This window comes from Hoplias malabaricus, chromosome 9, assembly GCF_029633855.1.
Source record: "Hoplias malabaricus isolate fHopMal1 chromosome 9, fHopMal1.hap1, whole genome shotgun sequence".
NCBI lineage: Eukaryota > Metazoa > Chordata > Actinopteri > Characiformes > Erythrinidae > Hoplias > Hoplias malabaricus.
Genome location: NC_089808.1, coordinates 39,300,010 through 39,306,920, shown reverse-complemented (window position 1 = coordinate 39,306,920; position 6,911 = coordinate 39,300,010). Strand labels below are relative to the sequence as shown.

The following is a 6,911-nucleotide window of genomic DNA, read 5'->3' as shown; positions in this document are numbered from 1 at the left end:
TAGGCACAGATTTGGAGCTGAGCTCAGAGTCGAACAAAAACAGCTGGAGATAAAACAGAACCCGTAAAATCTCTACTGAATTAATAACATTTTTTATTTGTGCATTTTATTATTTTCCATAAAACCTTTGTCACAAAAACCATCTCCAGAACATTTCCAATTTGAGTCTGGAGCCACCACCACCTCATTGTCTCCACACTTCTCAGCCTGAGGGTGTCCATCTCCCACAGTGAGAGATAGATTAGTCACATTACCACGACACCTGAGTGGTCCGAAAACAATCTGCCCGGTCGGGGGGGGGGGGGGGGTGGAGAATTTATCGACTTGTTAAAAACCCGCCAACCTCCACCAGAGGAAGTCAAATTAACGAGCCTGGAGCTCCCGCATCCTTAGGCCCAGAAATGATTGGACAGGGAGAGATATACAGTAGATAGATAAGCAAATGCATGAGGTGGGGGACGGGAGGGGTGGGTGGTGGCTTTGATCAATACTCATCTGCAATTGTAAAGAGAGAGAGAGAGAGAGGGTGGAGGGGCAGAAAGAGCGGTGGAAATGTAGATGTGGCAGATGGAAGCATCTGGGTTTGTTTAAATTAATTTGTCCTGAGGGTTTTGTCTATAAAAAGAGCAAAAATAAATACAATAAATAAAAAGCTCCGTAACCTTCTCTGGGAAGAGCTTAGAGCAGACGGTGGCACATTGCTGTGAGGATCTAGTTCCAGCTCTCCAGCTCTTCCCAAAGGATCTGGATGGAGATCCATCACTCCAGAGAACTCTACACCGCAATGCTACACACAAACACACACACACACTTTACATGGGGAACATCCACATGCCTTTCTATGGAGACTATACCATCCCAGCAGCATGAGTGTGCTCCTTAAAGCTGCGTTAGGACTCGCTGATGTTGAACCATTGCTGTGAGGGTTTGATGGCAGCCTTGAGGTCAGGTTTACAGAGTGCAGTCTGCTGCAGGAATGGCAGACACAATCCCTAGGTTTTCCCTTCGGGTGCATAACGGCAGAGGGAGGGAGATCAGGGTCATTAAAATCCCATCAGCCAAACGAACACAATTTCACAAGGCCCTCGCGCTCATTTTTTATCCCACGCACAAACGGTGTCAGAGCTGCTGCGCGCCCTTGGGCAGAGGGATGACGGTACTTTGTCTCCACGTGTTATCGGTCCTCCGCTGGTCAACAGTGATGAGCAGTAAAAGATGATTCCATTACGAGGTCGATCAAACGCAATTAATAGGGTTTTTTCAATCTCCTCAAACAGCGCCGATATAAATTAGCTCGGTGTGGCGCTCCCGAGTGGCCCTGCAGTCTTAGCGCTGCTGCCGGAGGTGGCGAGGGTGCGGCCAGCGGGGGGCGCTGTCACTGTGATCTGGATCCCACTACTGAATAAACAGCATCGTCCTTCATCAAACGTAAAGGTCCTGAGGTCCTGACTGGTCGTGGAGTTATGTTGTGTCCACAATGTCCGGCTAAATCTGATACCGCGGTCACTTCTGTGACTCCTGATGTTTCCCCAGCTTCAGATAAACTCACTCAGCAACTCCCTTTCATCCCCTCTCCACCTAATGAACACAAATAAAAGTTGATTAGTCACATACGTAGTCGTACGAGGTAGTGAACTGCTTTGATGACTTCTCCTTCCATGAAAAACAAATCAGCGAAGGATAGAGTCTGAAGATAAAGAGAATAAAAGATGTTTATAGATGTGGAAAAGCATGCATCTCTCAAAATAGTCAAGGAACAAAACCTTCTTAAATTTGAATGGAAGTAAATGTAAAAAGATTGTATTCAGAGTGATTCTGGAGCATTTCTATTCATCCACTCCATTCCTCGTGTAACCTTGAGGGTAGTTTCACATTGCTAAGGCCCTCTAGGGAGACTCTGGTGCCAGGAACCACCTGCTACTGCAGGAAAAGAAATTCGACTGACACGCAAAACGACCAAGTTTTCACAAGTCTGTTACTTTCGCATGACGTGTAGAAGCAGGTGATTCACTTTGGACCAATACCAGAGCCAGTACGAAACGATAGACTGAAGTGCGTATACACGGATGTACAGGGAGCCAATCAGAATGCAGCTGGCAGAATCCTGACAGTGAGGCCAGGTTAGTGCTCTGAAAGCACCAGATTCTCCGTCAGCTTGTGGGCGGAGCGTCTGTGGCTGAGACGGCCACCACACAGATCATTTTTCTGGAATATGATGTCATAATGGAAAACGTGTTTAAGGCAGATCAAGCGCGTTAAACTTGGCAGTTGCGGTTGTAGAGTTTGAACACTGCACGTCCAAATTCGTAGAGTTTGTGGTAGAAGAGAGGGCACCAGGGGCTTTTTATCACGCGCCCCGTTTTTTGGCTTTGTCCTCCAGAGAAGGAGGACGAGCGGATGGAAATGTCAGGAGCGATAATTCGAAGCGAAAGGTGTCAGTTCATTTTGCAGCGAAAACTGGGATCCAAAGGTCACATCAATAAGTCTTCATTTCGACCGCACACGCCATTAATCATTCAGCAACACGCCTGCTGTCGAAGCGCACTAATGCTCTATCCATAGATCGCTACCGCGGGGTCAAGCTGCTCTTTGAAGAGCTTTTTATTGATCTTTCCATTTACCCACTGCTCTAAAAAGACACACAAACCGGATGTTTGAACCCTAGCGGGCTGAGATTGGAGCTAATGAGGAGATCCGCGGTGATGCTGTTGGCCGGGCAGAGCTCGGAGCACGATCAGCCCAGGACCTGAACGAGCATGTCTCAATCCTACCATGGCCTTGCGGACCTAGCTAGTCAGAAATGTCTGAAAATGCCTCTGCTATTTATTAAGACAGGGTTAGCCTGGTAACAATGGGCAACAGCCCCAGCCCCAGCCCTTCAGCCGTCCTCCACCGAACCAGTTTGTGGACAGTGTGCCGTTTGGGTTTTAGTGTCCTCCAGGTATTGGCCAAACAGAGTCATCAGAGCACCAGATAACGACACGCGACTCCTCTGGAATGTTTTGTAAACAGAGGATCAGCAAACTGGTGTAGATGTAACATATTTTATTCATGTGAATAGGATCAAGTAAGAGCTGTAGTTTAATACAGTTTTCAGTGAGGTGCCACGGTCATGTGGAGAAGCCGTTATGGGGCCGGATGGCACCTAATGAAAACTGCAGCACAACATCAGAAAAGGAGCATTAGCTCTGTGTGTTTACATGAGCGAGGGTTCACACAGAAGTAGGTAGAACAGTGTGAGTCTTGGTCTCAGACTTCACTACTTTCTAGATGCAGTTCTTAAAGTGTGGACACTACGTGAAGTGCGTATGAAGAAAAGGAAGCACTGATTTGGGAAGTGTGTTATATACTGCGCATTGACTGGGATTTGTGTGGAAAGAGTAGGAAGGTCTGATGAGAGCTGCATTTCAACTGTGTGAAACTGTGCACAGGTGTGAGTGACTGAGTGAGGGTGTCAGTGAGTGGGTGAGGGTGTGAGTGACTGGGTGAGCGTGTCTGTGAGTGGGTGAGTGTGTGAGTGACTGAGTGAGTTTGTGGCTGGGTGAGTGTTAGTGAGTAACTGGTGAGTGTGAGTGAGTGACAGGGTGAGTGTGAGTGTGTGAGTGTAAGTGTGTAAGTAACAGGGAGAGTGTGAGTGAGTGACTGAGTGAGTTTGTGGCAGGGTGAGTGTGAGTGAGTGACTGGGTGAGTGTGTGAGTGAATGCATGAGGGAGTGGGTGAGTGTGTGAGTGACTGGGTGAGGGTGTGAGTGACAGTGAGTTTGTGGCTGGGTAAGTTTTAGTGAGTAACTGGTGAGTTAGTGAGTGACAGGTTGAATGTGAGTGACTGAGTGAGTGTGTGAGTGACTGAGTGAGTGTTTGAGTGACAGAGTGAGTGTAAATGTGTGAGTAACAGGGTGAGTGAGTGAGTGGCAGAGTGAGTTTGTGGCAGGGTAAGTGTGAGTGAGTGACTGGGTGAGTGTGTGAGTGGCAGTGTGAGTGTGAGTGAGTGTGTGACTGGGTGTGTGAGTGGGTGACTGAGTTGTAGTGTCCATCGTCTTTTGGACCTGGGGTGTGTGTCCACTGTGGAAACTACTTAATCGACGAAGGAAGGATTCTCATTGAATGGAACACGTCTCTGACGATTATTTTTTGATCCTCTCAATAAATCCCTCTCAAAGGAGCATTTTCCTGCAGAAGAGAAATTCCCATAAGTCCTAGGGTCCATCTATCACTCGACCAAAGCATCAATAAATAAAACAATTGATCATTTATTATCTGCTTTACATCCGTAGATGCCATGAGGTCAGCGGAGTGATTTATGGAGCAGATCTGTGAGACATAAATCACACAGAAAGCCATTATCATAACACACAGTGTAGCCGAGCTCAGAGCAGCACGACACTGCTTCACAACACGTGAAACCTACAGCTCTAACCGTATGGAACCGAACGTCTCACCTGGCAGAGATCTACACTTGCTCAACACGCTCAGAGGAGAGCACTGACCTCTCATTCCAGTTTCAGCAGTCTGACAGTGAGGTTAGCCTCAATCAGAGGTTAGTGTTCTCCTCCGAGTGTGATGAGTCTGATAATCAGAGGTTAGTGTTCTCCTCCGAGCGTGTTGAGTCTGATGTACAGAGGTTAGTGTTCTCCTCTGGGCGTGTTGAGTCTGATGTACAGAGGTTAGTGTTCTCCTCTGAGCGTGTTGAGTCTGATAATCAGAGGTTAGTGTTCTCCTCTGAGCGTGTTGAGTCTGATGAACATAGGTTAGTGTTCTCCTCCGAGCGTGTTGAGTCTGATGAACAGAGGTTAGTGTTCTCCTCTGAGCGTGATGAGTCTGATAATCAGAGGTTAGTGTTCTCCTCTGAGCGTGTTGAGTCTGATAAACAGAGGTTAGTGTTCTCCTCTGAGTGTGTTGAGTCTGATGAACAGAGGTTAGTGTTCTCCTCTGAGTGTGTTGAGTCTGATGTACAGAGGTTAGTGTTCTCCTCTGAGCGTGTTGAGTCTGATGAACAGAGGTTAGTGTTCTCCTCCGAGCGTGATGAGTCTGATGAACAGAGGTTAGTGTTCTCCTCTGAGCGTGTTGAGTCTGATGAACAGAGGTTAGTGTTCTCCTCCGAGTGTGATGAGTCTGATGAACAGAGGTTAGTGTTCTCCTCTGAGCGTGTTGAGTCTGATAAACAGAGGTTAGTGTTCTCCTCTGAGTGTGTTGAGTCTGATGAACAGAGGTTAGTGTTCTCCTCTGAGTGTGTTGAGTCTGATGTACAGAGGTTAGTGTTCTCCTCTGAGCGTGTTGAGTCTGATAATCAGAGGTTAGTGTTCTCCTCTGAGCGTGTTGAGTCTGATGAACATAGGTTAGTGTTCTCCTCCGAGCGTGTTGAGTCTGATGAACAGAGGTTAGTGTTCTCCTCTGAGCGTGATGAGTCTGATAATCAGAGGTTAGTGTTCTCCTCTGAGCGTGTTGAGTCTGATAAACAGAGGTTAGTGTTCTCCTCTGAGTGTGTTGAGTCTGATGAACAGAGGTTAGTGTTCTCCTCTGAGTGTGTTGGGTCTGATGTACAGAGGTTAGTGTTCTCCTCTGAGCGTGTTGAGTCTGATGAACAGAGGTTAGTGTTCTCCTCCGAGCATGATGAGTCTGATGAACAGAGGTTAGTGTTCTCCTCTGAGTGTGTTGAGTCTGATGAACAGAGGTTAGTGTTCTCCTCCGAGCGTGATGAGTCTGATGAACAGTGTCAGTGTTGTGTCTCTCTGCTCTTATATTCCACTGTGGTAAAAATCCAGTGCACATTTACATTAAGAAGTAACGGCATCTGCGCAGACACCTGCATGATTACAAGGATCCTGCATCTGTGACTGAAAGGGAACTTGTTACAGTGGAGGTTTTAGTGGGTGAATGAAGGAAAGAAAGCATAGCTGGGTCTTTTATTCGCTCGGAGAGTTATTCTCCGCTTTGACAATGACGTCTTTCACAAAAGGAAGCCTGATAAAACGCACACATTCAGTACAGAACTGACAGAACAGAAATACACTGCGCAGACAGAGCAACATGTTGACACAGCTGTGGAAGAGAATGGCCCAGGCATAATCTTAATGGAACATGAAAGACGCGGTGGATTACGCAGAGCAGAGCAGAGCTGGAGCGGGTTCTTTCTGGTTCCTGAATGGACCTGGAGGCCTTTATGTGAGCGGAACTAAATCAGGCCTAATTGTGCTTTCTGTAAAATCAGGCCTTTGTCCCGTTATGAAATTGTCCTCATTATGAAGACGCAGTGTTGTGTTTCCTACGAGATCCAAGCATGAGATTTAGTTTTGTGAGGAAAAACATGTTTATTTACAATGATATTATAATAAAAATATGATAATAAAACATCAATAACACGAAGAGTTCATCATCTGCTGCTAGATTCATTATTTACATTGTGGTGTTATTGAATAGTGACTGGATGACTGTGTGAGTGACTGGGTGAGTGTGTGAGTGACTGGGTGACTGTGTGAGTGACTGGGTGACTGTGTGAGTGACTGGGTGACTGTGTGAGTGACTGGGTGAGTGTGTGAGTGACTGGGTGACTGTGTGAGTGACTGGGTGACTGTGTGAGTGATTGGGTGACTGTGTGAGTGACTGTGTGAGTGACTGGGTGAGTGTGTGGGTGACTGGGTGAGTGTGTGAGTGACTGGGTGACTGTGTGAGTGACTGGGTGACTGTGTGACTGTGTGGGTGACTGGGTGACTGTGTGAGTGACTGGGTGACTGTGTGAGTGACTGGGTGACTGTGTGAGTGACTAGGTGACTGTGTGAGTGACTGGGTGACTGTGTGAGTGATTGGGTGACTGTTTGAGTGATTGGGTGACTGTGTGAGTGACTGGGTGACTGTGTGAGTGTGTGAGTGACTGGGTGACTTTGTGAGTGACTGGGTGACTGTGTGAGTGACTGG

The 6,911-nt window shown here is 47.2% G+C and overlaps 1 protein-coding gene across 1 annotated transcript in view; it reads left to right on the top strand.

The window, feature by feature from the left end:
- Positions 1–6,911, top strand: part of tnr (tenascin R (restrictin, janusin)) — a 241,289-nt gene that overhangs the window by 41,551 nt on the left and 192,827 nt on the right. The window lies entirely within an intron of this gene.